Here is a 13,180-nt window from a genome sequence, read left to right as displayed (position 1 = left end):
TTTGTTCTTTGGGAAGACTGCGTCGCTCTCTGGGTTGACTGTTGGTTATTCCCGCGCGAGCGGTAGTCAGTTGGTGCCGCTTTCCTCTTCTCGCTGTAGAATTTAGTCAGTCGATCCCATTGCTTAATGGAAGCTTCAATTTTTTGCGCTGTGCTGTCTGGTGCCATCTTCACAAAAGTAGCTTCGTTTCCCATTTCTTTTACAATCATTCGCAGCGATTTAACATATCTGCTTGGAGCTATGACTTGACTTGTTTTATGCCACACATTCAATAGCGTGACTCCTTGCTTGAGCTGCTCCCTGGCTCTCATTATATGGGCTTCTTCGTCTTCATCTTCACCGTCCACCCATCTCTCATAGACCTGTTGTGATGTTTCATTGGGTCCAATGGGGTTGGCAATTATATATTGCAGCCATATTTTCTTGGCTATTTCCCCTCCAGGAGCATCTCTGACCATAGGCCACATCTCAATTAAATAATCTTTAGCTGTTTCTTTCTGATTTTTTGACCGGACCAATTCTTTCAAAGCCCTAAATTCTTGCATGTCTCTATCTGTGCTGTTTGGCTGATACATGGAGTTAGGTCCAACCGTTGTCATTCCTAGCGGTATTCCGTACTGAGTGGGCTGACTTGCAGGGTTGACAGGGGCTGCCATTGCCCTGGCATCCATTTCCAAGTCCTCTTCAGCTCTTAATTCCATTTGTGCTCTTTGATACACCGCTTGTTTAAGTTTTCTGAGTAACATATCATACATTATTGTCACGAAGCCTTCTCTGAAGTTCTTGGTGAATTCCATATGTCCTACTAACGTATGATACGTGGGAGTTTGCAAAATGTTTGCTGCTTCTCCATAGGTGATTTTTACCTTCAAAATCATGTCTTCATCCATTTTCTCTAGCCAAACAAATGGATATGGATATTCTTTTTGTCCCGCTTCTGGTATGAAAATCTTTCTCCCATCCTGAGTCTGGACAATTCCTAGTTATAGGTCTCTGGCAAGCCTCTCTGAGGCTTTGTATATGTTATATACCGGTTGTGGGTTTTTCTTTCCTTTATTTGTTGGTCTTGTGACTACCTTAGGAGGTCGGTCCTCAGGGTCCTTAGGCGCCGCGTCTGAAGTCAGTGCTTCCAAATCCTCCTCCCTTACCTCAGCCTCAGGTTCGGCTCTGAGAGGTATACACACCCAGTCTTCTTCCTTTTGGTTACCCTCGTTTCCACTTTCTCCTTCGGGTACCACCGTATGTCCAACTAATTCTCTTACTTCGCCAGGTGATCACCTCGGGTTTCCCCTTGGTACAGGTAAAGGTGTCGGTGGAGGCAGTGCTCGATAGGAGTCACTTATCGATCTGGGAGTAGAGGTGGTGGGACTGAAAGTCACTACACCTCTCCCAGAGCTTTTTCCTCCATTTCTCCACTCATTTGGTTCCGCTGGTTCCTCGTCCTCTACTTCTGCTCCCGCTCTTGTTGATCCTGAGTCTTGTTCTACTCCTTCCTTCCTCCTTCTTGGTGACGGTATGGGGTAGCTCTCTGTCTGTGGAGCTGCCTGAGGCGGTGTTTTGGGCTTAGCTCCGGGGTTTTGTTGTTGAAGTTGCAGCTGAGCTCGGGATATCTGTAGCATCTGAGTTAACATCTCCTCTTTTGCTACATTCACCCTTTCTCCTCTCTGCCTCTGTGATATTACCACCACAAATTCAGTTCCAGTGGCTAAAGTTACTGGGGTCAATGCTCTCAGCTTAAAAGCCCTGACTGCTGCTGTTTCAGCCAACTTCCATGACATTTTTTCTGACTTTATTCCGTTCACCTCTATTACGATTCGAGCGGCTCCACTTTCCAAAGCTCTGTCAATACCGCTTTCTAGCGCTTCTGTCATTTCTTCCAAATACCGTGTTTGGTCTACTTCTGTCGTCCACTTCTCACCAGGGACATGTACTATCATATAGTAGGACGAATCTCCTCCACTGGTTATCACAACTGCTTTCGAGTCCAATCCTCTTCTTTGCAATTCTAGTTCCTTCTCTGTGATGTATTCTTCTCCTGCTGTAAGGTCTAAATCGGCCCAAAATGTTTTATTATAGGGTCTCAGTTTCTTACTTGTGAATATCACCAGCGCATCTCCGCAAATGTCCCAAGGGCTCCCTACATAGTGGCACATGGTTACTCCATTTCCAGCTCTACATTTTTTGGTCTCCTTTGGCAAGGGTGGCAAAGATTCTGTTCTAATGAGAGGAGTCATTTGCCATGTCAACCTTGCCTTTCTGTTTTGTTCCTCTTGGTTTTCTTCTGCTCTGGGAATAACGACCATGTCTAGATCCACATCTGATGAGTCTTCCTCGCTCAGGGCGTTAAGACCTGGTGCTTTCTTTGTTTCCGCAAGCATCTTTATTCTCTGAATGTAACATTGGTGTTCATGATATCTGGACACTGCCCTTGCCCTTTCACCGTCTACCAGTTTACATTTTATTTCTGTTGTATTCGCCAGCATTTTTACTATGGGGTCCAACCCAACGCAAGTGCTAACCAATTCAACCACATTGTATTTTTCCATCATCCTTATCCACCACTCGAACCATTGGGGAGCCTCTCTTCGAGTGTAGTCTTCTCCAGGGTGGTCTACTATTATTGTCATCACTCCAGTTCCTTCAGGCTTCTCTGCCTTGAACTGGCCTTGTCCTTTGACGGCTTTCTTCACCGTTGTCGGGAGTTCTAAGGATTGTATGGATGGATTTTCCGTTTCTACCATCTTCCTTACTCCGGGCGGCCATTCTTCCAAGCCCCCGTTATATAGCACAAGTCTTATTGGTATTTCATGTTGTCCTAGAGGTCGGGTCTCCGATTCCACCACCGCCGCTCTTCCTTCTGAGGGGCCCGGGGGCTCATCTTCTCCCGTATTCATAAACATCTTTCTTCTTAGCGTATTACTTGGCCGTGGCCCGCTACTGTTTAGCGTATTATCCTGGCCGTAGCCCGCTTCTTGTTCAGCGTATTAACTTGGCCTTAGCCCGCTTCTGTTGTAGGAGTGGAGCTGCCTATTTCCGATACCCCCCAGTAGCGCATAGGGTCATGGGCTCGTACTACAGCTCCTGGTTACTCAGTTCCGCTCTTTTAGCGTCGCCTCTACACACTCAGAATAATTAGCCTTGAGCGTTTCATCTGTCCTCACTGACTAACATTCCTTACTAAACGATGGGATGGTTACTTACTGTGTTCAGGGACCCACCCTGTTAATGTGTGGTTTAGTTGAAATCCAGTCTCATTTGAAGAAAAGGAAAATTAAAATTTAATCCTCCTTCGAAGAAAAACTAAAGTAGTCCTTTCTGATAGAACAATCAAAATGAGTCCACCTCCGAAGAAGAACCAAAGTTATTCTTGTTGGTTGAAAAGTAAAAATCAGTCCATCCTCCAAGAAAAATCAAAGTAATTCTGGTTGGTTGAAAAAATTAAAATCAGTCTACTTCCAAAGAAAAACTAAAGTAATTCTTGTTGGTAGAAAAATCAAAATCAGTCCACTTTCAAAGAAAAACTAAAGTAATTCTTGTTGTTAGAAAAATCAAAATCAGTCCACTTTCAAAGAAAAACTAAAGTAATTCTTGTTGGTAGAAAAATCAAAATCAGTCCACTTTCAAAGAAAAACTAAAGTAATTCTTGTTGGTAGAAAAATCAAAATCTTGTTAACATGGCCAAAAGGAAGGGCAAGGGAAAAGGGGACTTCGGGAAGGGAATACCAAAGTCAACTAACTGAGTTAAAGTGTCTCCTATTATGGAAAAAGGGCGATAAATGTTAAGGGGTACTCCGCAGTAGGACAATAGGGAATAATGGAAATGAGTCAAAAATGGAAATCTAAAGTAACCTACACAAACGATGGGTATCCGCAACCACCAGGGGAAGCCTAAATACCCTAAAGCATAGTTTAGGCTCATAATCTAGTTCACCACTAGGTAGTTACCGAAAGACTAGTACTGACGCTAACAAGTGTCCTGATTTAGTCTCTTTTCCTTGGTTAGTTGGTTGAATACAGTTAAACCATAAGCCCTGCTTTTCCTTAACCGGTTGCTTATTCCATCCCTCAACTCAGCCCTCCCTCTCTGGAGCGCCTCGCAGCACGCTCTAACAAACTCGCTATCAGTAGCTTTACGGCCGACCAGAGCAGCAGGTCGCCGATCATGTCCATTCACTTTGAATGGTTTCTCACACTCACCCTAGAGTGTGAGATTTCTGAGGGGGGCTGGTTGTCATTTCTCAGACACGAAACAGTGCTATCTCCTTCGCTACGAGTACACTCTAGACCCGTACCTAAGAGTTCTTTTTCAAGAATCACTATTCTTCAAAGATACTACTTTCGTGTCCGCTCAAGGTCGTCTGACATGAAATTTTGTCAGCGAGTATCGCTTCCCAAGCTTTGTGCCCAATACTTTAGGAAACAACTACTCGGGTTCTTTTTGGGCTATTATCGATCCCGATTTTCCGTAGAAATCGATTCTAGCCCCACGTTGGGCGCCACATGTCAGATTTCGCTTATCTGCAGGACTAATCGGGAGAAATGTCCTGACCGACTCTCCGTTTAAAGGGTCAAACTCCCCCCTTTTTCCTTTACCGGCACCAACGCCGTATGAGCAAGGAGATGAGGAGCTGTTAAGCCGGCGTCGAAATGAATTCACCTAGGTGTGCTAACTGCCTTTAGTTTTACAGAGCCAATCCGGTCTGCCTTCACTTATCACCCCTTGATGAGTAACCGCACCGAGTGAAAGGGTAATATTGTGAATACTCTGTTTTTACGGCAGCTTCATTCCTTAAAAATCGATTGCAATTGTTAAAGACCTAGTAAGTTTAACAGTCCTTGTTAGAACCGTACGGATTTGTTTTATTGTTAAGCCGAAGTAATATAAATGAGTTACTTTTTGGGATGGTGTTACGATCCGGTGTTATTGGTATCATCGACGTTCAATCACTTATAAGAGGTTGAGTGATAAAAATGAGATAACTTCTCATTATAAGAATGACAAAGATAGAATAGAATTAAAGCAAGGTATTTATTTCAGTGATTACATAAGGTTAAAATGATAATATGACAGAAAGGGTTTATAATATAAAAAATCCATCCATCCATTTTCTGAGCCGCTTCTCCTCACTAGGGTCGCGGGCGTGCTGGAGCCTATCCCAGCTGTCATCGGGCAGGAGGCGGGGTACACCCTGAACTGGTTGCCAGCCAATCGCAGGGCACATAGAAACAAACAACCATTCGCACTCACAGTCATGCCTACGGGCAATTTAGAGTCTCCAATTAATGCATGTTTTTGGGATGTGGGAGGAAACCGGAGTGCCCGGAGAAAACCCACGCAGGCACGGGGAGAACATGCAAACTCCACACAGGCGGGGACGGGGATTGAACCCCGCACCTCAGAACTGTGAGGCTGACGCTCTAACCAGTCGGCCACCGTGCCGCTAAAAAATCAATAATAATAATAATAACAGAAATTGGAAAGAAATAGAAGTAGTTAAAAAATAATATATCATAAAACCAGTATTGCCTTTTGAGTGAGCCTTAAGGAGTGATCAAGTCCTACAGAGCCGTGATGCCAATTAATAATAAGATAATTTGGAATATAAGAAACCCTGAACAGCTGACTAGCTCTCTTCCCTTATACACGCAATATCAATAGCGGTTCTATTAGTTACCTTATTATAATAATCTTTAGTCTTAAACAATTAAAGAGGAAAATTCAAAGATGAATTCCTCCTGCCAGCTTGTCATTGATCATTGCAAGGAAAAAAGAGCGTCTGTCTCCTAATCCTCGAGAAAGATTAAGGAGCAGCCCCGTACATTGGCGTGTGAGGCCTTTATAACCTTGTTTTTTCCAGAAACTCCCTTTTTCTAAAAATAATCTTTTGCTTGCACTTGTCCTGATACAACCCGAGTGGGAAGCACCTGTTTTTCCCTCAAAATGGCGTCAGCGTTGTCCTGACCTGACCTCTTATTTTTACTCTCAGCGTGTCCTTATTTTGACCTGAGTGGGAAGCACCTGTTTTTCCCTCAAAGTGGCGTCAGCGTTATCCTGACCTGACCTCTTATTTGCTCACTCAAATAGGCTTCTTTTTGTCTTGACTCCAACCAATACATTTCATCTCATCATGTTACTTTCTAAGCAATTCAGCAGTACAGGAGTATATTTTAAATGTTAAATAAATGTATATACTTCCATGTGAATTCAATTCTCTCATGCATTCAACAGGTTCGTCCTTCTTAAGTGATAAATCGTGTTATTTCGTCTGAGAGAGACAATTCCACACAGGTTACAGTTCTTACACAAAAGCCGTTTCAAAGCATTTACCCTTTAGTATTTCAAACGTAAGAATAGTATATAACAGCCTATCCAGGCCTGATGAACTTTTTATCAATGATTCCTAATTGTACATCCCAGTTTATAACATCAAAGAGAACATCAAAATCATCTCAAGGATATAAAATCAAACAATGGTTATAAGTGGTTGACTTCAGTATGTGTTTGTTTACCATAATACGGGGTTTAATAAGATTAGGACATTTAACTTCTTTGCTTGAACTGGCGACTCATAATTCTACTTTGGTTTGGCGACCTCTGGTGGTTAAACCAGGGATTGCAAACTGGGGCTGACACCTATTCATGATCTCAATTTGGTTTGGCGACCCCTGGTGGTTAAACTAGGAATTGCAAACTGGGGCTAAGCTCAATCATATGAACCCAGCTACATAAGCCAATTACTATCTTCGTTCCATTACATCCATCGCTTCATGTGGCTCGGCCGCCTACTTGACAACTCCTCCACTTATGGTGTGCAGGTACTTCGGTCCTAGGTCCCCACAATCATTTTTAAAGTGGGCTACGCAGGCTTCTTCCATTATTTCATTTAACTTATTTTTCCCTTCTGGCGACAAATTGCTTCCTTGAATTTGTTGGGCCTTTACTGCTGATATATCCACTGGTTTATACCACTCGCACTCCGGGACTATCTTGGTGGGTCCAACCCTCACCGTTGCTAATTTCAACTTCTTCCATTGTTTTAATACTGTTCGGCGTTTATTTCTAGGCTTATTCAGCCCTTCTAAGTCCCGTAGTGTCAATAGGTTGTATGGTCCCATAATCCACACGATTCCTTTCCAAATTCCGACTGGCATTTCTGTAATAGAACCATCAGCTACTTTCACTCTTAGGTGTCCAATTTTTCTCAAGGCTTCACGAGTCATTGACACCTCGGCCCCGGTGTCCACCAAATAGGGTACTCCTTCCAATTTTGCATAGAGCTCGTCTCCTATCCGATAGACTCCTTCCAGGGTGACCCGTGCCTCGGTTTTCATCATTTTCTGGGCCCTCCTGAGGCGGCAGCTTTGCGAGCCTCAAGATGGGCCTTCCTTTCTTCTGGTGTCATTTTAAGAAATTCATCTCTCGGTATATATGCTCCAAATTCCTTCTTTTTCACTGTTTGTTGTTGTCCTGCTTGGGAAGTTTGTTTCTGACTTTCGGCTGTTCTTTGGGAAGACTGCGTCGCTCTCTGGGTTGACTGTTGATTATTCCTGCGCGAGCGGTAGTCAGTGGGTGCTGTTTTCCTCTTCTCGCTGTAGAATTTAGTCAGTCGATCCCATTGCTTAATAGAAGCTTCATTTTTTTGTGCTGTGCTGTCTGGTGCCATCTTCACAAAAGTAGCTTCGTTTCCCATTTCTTTTACAATCATTCGCAGCGATTTAACATATCTGCTTGGAGCTATGACTTGACTTGTTTTATGCCACACATTCAATAGTGTGACTCCTTGCTTGAGTTGCTCCCTGGCTCTCATTATATGAGCCTCTTCGTCTTCATCTTCACCGTCCACCCATCTCTCATAGACCTGTTGTGATGTTTCATTGGGTCCAATGGGGTTGAAAATTATATATTGCAGCCATTTTTTCTTGGCTATTTCCCCTCCAGGAGCGTCTCTGACCATAGGCCACATCTCAATTAAATAACCTTTAGCTGTTTCTTTCTGATTTTTTGGCCGGACCAATTCTTTCAAAGCCCTAAATTCTTGCATGTCTCTCTCCGTGCTGTTCGGCTGATACATGGAGTTAGGTCCAACCGCTGTCATTCCTAGAGGTATTCTGTACTGAGAGGGCTGACTTGCAGGGTTGACAGGGGCCGCCATTGCCCCGGCGTCCATTTCCAAGTCCTCTTCAGCTCTTAATTTGTGCTCTTTGATACACCGCTTGTTTAAGTGTCCTGAGTAACATATCATACATTACTGTCACGAAGCCTTCTCTGAAATTCTTGGTGAATTCCATATGTCCCACTAACGTATGATACGTGGGAGTTTGCAAAATGTTTGCTGCTTCTCCATAGATGATTTTTACATTCAAAGACATGTCTTCATCCATTTTCTCTAGCCAAACAAATGGATATGGATATTCTTTTTGTCCCGCATCTGGTATGAAGGTCTTTCTCCCATCTTGAGTCTGGACAAATCCCAATTGTATGTCTCTGGCAAGCCTCTCTGAGGCTTTGTATATGTTATATACCGGTTGTGGGTTTTTCTTCCCTTTATTTGTTGGTCTTGTGACTACCTTAGGAGGTCGGTCCTCAGGGTCCTTAGGCGCCGCGTCTGAAGTCAGTGATTCCAAATCCTCCTCCCTTACCTCGGCCTCAGGTTCGGCCCTGAGAGTTATACACACCCAGTCCTCTTCCTCTCGGTTACCCTCGTTTCCACTTCCTTCTTCTGGTGCCATCGTATGTCCAACTAGTTCTCTTACTTCGCCAGGTGATCTCCTCGGGTTTCCCCTTGATACAGGTAAAGGTGTCGGTGGAGGCAGTGCTCGATAAGAGTCACTTACCGATCTAGGAGTGGAGGTAGCCAGACTGAAAGTCACTACCCCTCTTCCAGGACTTTTTCCTCCATTTTTCGGCTCATTTGGTCCTGATGGTACCTCGTCCTCCATTTCCACTCCAGCCCCTTGTGATCCTGAGTCCTGTTCTACTCCTTCCTTCCTCTTCCTAGGTCACGGTATGGGGTAGCTCGCTGTCTGTGGAGCTGGCTGAGGCGGTGTTTTGGGCTTAGCTCCGGGGTTTTGTTGAAGTTGCAGCTGTGTTCGGGATATTTGTAGCATCTGAGTTAACAGCTCCTCTTTTGCCACATTTACCCTTTCTCCTCTCTGTCTCGGTGATATTACCACCACAAATTCAGCTCCTGTGGCTAAAGTTACTGGGGTCAATGCTCTCAGCTTAAAAGCCCCGACCGCTGCTGTTTCAGCCAACTTCCATGACATTTTTTCTGACTTTATTCCGTTCACCTCTATTACGATCCGAGCGGCTCCACTTTCCAAAGCTCTGTCAATGCCGCTTTCTAGCGCTTCGGTCATTTCTCCCAAATACTGTGTTTGGTCTACTTCTGTCGTCCACTTCTCCCCAGGGACATGTACTATCATATAGTACTGGCCTGGCCAACCCGCGGTTCACGAGCCTCATGCGGCTCTTTAACTAGTTTCATGCGGCTCTTCAGGAGCTGTCACATGACATGCGTCAAAAATGCTTGGCTGGTGCTGTCATTCACTCCCCCTACAGCTAGATGGCACACTGACCATGTAAGCCTGTTTGAGTGACGTCAAACGAGCGACGAGAGAATCTTTGGTGTGACATCATTTGTGTTGTAAACAATTTCCGTCAAGTTACCTCTTGAAATGGCAGGGAAAAAAATCACAGCCAAACGAAAATATGAAGAAGAACACAGGACGTTTTTGCCAGAGTGGGAGAGTTTATATTTTTTTGTTAAACGTAATGGCAAGCCAATCTGCCTTATATGTCACGCAGCATTAGCGTATTTCAAAGCTTCAAATCTTCAGCGTCACTTCAGCTCACTCCACCCTAACATCGAACAGGAATTTCCAAAAGGGACTGAACTTTGCAAGAACAAGTTGGTCGCTTTGAAAAGCAAGGCAGAAAAGCAGGTGCAGTTTTAAAAAGAAATTACAAAACACTCGGAGACTGTAACGCTTGCATCATATCAGCTGGCTTGGAACATAGCACGGGCTAAAAAGCCATACAACGAAGGGGACTTCATTAAAAAATGCCTCATTGACGCCTTTGAAATCTTGGCTCCTGGAGACGACAAACTAAAACGGAGCGTATCAGACGTTCAACTGTCCCGCCACAGTGTTAAACGCAGAATATCGGATATTAATACAGCTGTTGAATCACAGTTGCACTCTGACCTTCAAGCATGTGAGTATTTTAGTGTGGCATTGGATGAGAGTTGTGACATACAAGACAAGCCTCAGTTGGCAATATTTGCACGGTCTGTGTCAAATGAATGTATGATCAAAGAAGAACTCCTTGATATTGTGCCATTAAAAGACAGAACCCGTGGCATAGATGTGAAAGAAGCAATGATGATTAAAAGATGATGTTCATGTGTACCCATGTGTATGATGTGGCTCTTTGCAGTAACACAGAAAAAAAAGTGGCTCTTAGTCTCTGACTAGTTGGCCACCCCTGATATAGTAGGACGAATCTCCCCCACTGGTTATCACAACTGCTTTCGAGTCCGATTCTCTTCTTTGCAATTCTAGTTCCTTCTCTGTTATGTATTCTTCTCCTGCTGTAAGGTCTAAATCGGCCCAAAACGTTTTACTATAGGGTCTCAGTCTCTTACTTGTGAATATCACCAGGGCATCTCCCCAAATGTCCTAAGGGCTCCCTACATAGTGGCACATGGTTACTCCATTTCCAGCTCTACATTTTTTGGTTTCCTTTGGCAAGGGTGGCAAAGATTCTGTTTAATAAGAGGAGTCATTTGCCATGTCAACCTTGCCTTTCTGTTTTGTTCCTCCTGGTCCTCTTCCGCTCGGGGAATAACAACCATGTCTAGATCCACATCTGATGAGTCTTCCTCGCTCAAGGTGTTAATACCTGGCACTTTCTTCATTTCCGCAAGCATCTTTATTCTCTGAATGTAACATTGGTGTTCACGATATCTGGACACTGCCCTTGCCCTTTCACTGTCCACCAGTTTACATTTTATTTCTGTTGTATTCGCCAACATTTTTACTATGGGGTCCAACCCAACGCAAGTGCTAACCAATTCAACTACATTGTATCTTTCCATCATCCTTATCCACCATTCCAACCATTGGGGAGCTTCTCTACGATTGTAGTCTTCTCCAGGGTGGTCTACTATTATTGTCATCACTCCAGTTCCTTCGGCCGTCTCTGCTTTAAACTGGCCTTGTCCCTTGACGGCTTTCTTCACCGTTGTCGGGAGTTCTAAGGGTTGTATGGATGGATTTTCCGTTTCTACCATCCTCCTTACTCCGGGCGGCCATTATTCTAAGCCCCCGTTATATAGCACGAGTCTTATTGGTATTTCATGTTGTCCTAGAGGTCGGGTCTCCGATTCCACCACTGCCGCTCTTCCTTCTGAGGGGCCCGGGGGCTCGTCTTCTCCCGCATTCATAAACATCTTTCCTTAGCGTATTAACTTGGCCGTAGCCCGCTTCTGTTTAGCGTATTACTTGGCCGTAGCCCGCTTCTGTTTAGTGTATTAACTTGGCCGTAGCCCACTTCTGTTGTAGGAGTGGAGCTGCCTATTTCCGATACCCCCCAGTAGCGCATAGGGTCATGGGCTCGTACTACAGCTCCTGGTTACTCAGCTCCGCTCTTTTAGCGTCGCCTCTACACACTCAGAATAATTAGCCGTGAGCGTTTCACCTGGCCTCACTGACTAACATCCTTTACTAAACGATGGGATGGTTACTTACTGCGTTCAGGGACATACCCTGTTAATGTATGGTTTCGTTGAAATCCAGTCTCATTTGAAGAAAAGGAAAAATTAAATTAAATCCACCTTTGAAGAAAAACTAAAGTAGTCTTTTTCGGTAGAAAAAATCAAAATCAGTCCACCTCCGAAGAAAAACTAAAGTCATTCTTGTTAGTAGAAAAATTAAAATCAGTCCACTTCCGAAGAAAAACTTAAAGTAATTCTTGTTGGTAGAAAAATCTAAATCTGGCTAAAATGGCAAAAAGGGAAAAGGGGACTTCGGCAAGGGAATACCAAAGTCGACTAACTGAGTTAAAGTGTCTCCTATTATGGAAAAAGGGCGATAAATGTTAAGGGGTACGCCGCAGTAGGACAATAAGGAATAAAGGAAATGAGTCAAGAATGGAAATCTAATGTAACCTACAAAAACGATGGTATCCGCAACCACCACGGGAAGCCTAAATACCCTAAAGCATAGTTTAGGCTCACAATTTAGTTCACCATTATGTAGCTCCCGAAAGACTAGTACCGACGCTAACAAGTGTCCTGGTTTTAGTCTCCTTTCCTTTGGTTAGTTGGTTGAATACAGTTTAACCATAAGCCCTGCTTTTCCTTAGCCGGTTGCTTATTCCATCCCTCAACTCAGCCCCTCCCTCCCTTGAGCGCCTCGCAGCACGCTCTAACAAACTCGCTATCAGTACCTTCACGGCCGACCAGAGCAGCAGGTCGCCGATCATGTCAATTCACTCTGAATGGCTTCTCACACTCACTCTAGAGTGTGAGATTTTTTGAGGGGGGCTGGTTGTCGTTTCTTAGACACGAAACAGTGCTATCTCCTTCGCTACGAGTACACTCTAGACCCGTAGCTAAGAGTTCTTTTTCAAGAATTAATATTCTTCAAAGATACTACTTTCGTGCCCGCTCAAGGTCGTCTGACATGAAATTTTGTCAGCGAGTATCGCTTCCCAAGCTTTGTGCCCAATACTTTAGGAAGCAACCACTCGGGTTCTTTTTGGGCTATTATTGATCCCGATTTTCCGTAGAAATCGATTCTAGCCCCACGTTGGGCGCCACATGTCAGATTTCACTTATCCGCAGGACTAATCGGGAGAAATGTCCTGACCGGCTCTCCGTTTAAAGGGTCAAGCTTCCCCCCTTTTCCCTTACCGGCACCAACACCGTACGCGCAAGGGGACGAGGAGCTGTTAAGCCGGTGTCGAGATGAATTCGCCTAGGTGTGCTAACTGCCTTTAGTTTTACGGAGCCAATCCGGTCTGCCCTCACTTATCACCCCTTGATGAGTAACCGAACCGAGTGAAAGGGTAATATTGTGAGTACTCCATTTTTACAGCAGCTTCATCTCTTAAAAATCGTTTGCACTTGGAATTGACCTAGTAAATTTAACAATCCTTGTTAGGACCGTACGG

Source organism: Phyllopteryx taeniolatus, unplaced genomic scaffold (assembly GCF_024500385.1).
Source record: "Phyllopteryx taeniolatus isolate TA_2022b unplaced genomic scaffold, UOR_Ptae_1.2 contig_40, whole genome shotgun sequence".
NCBI lineage: Eukaryota > Metazoa > Chordata > Actinopteri > Syngnathiformes > Syngnathidae > Phyllopteryx > Phyllopteryx taeniolatus.
Note: the sequence above shows the minus strand (reverse complement) of the source record.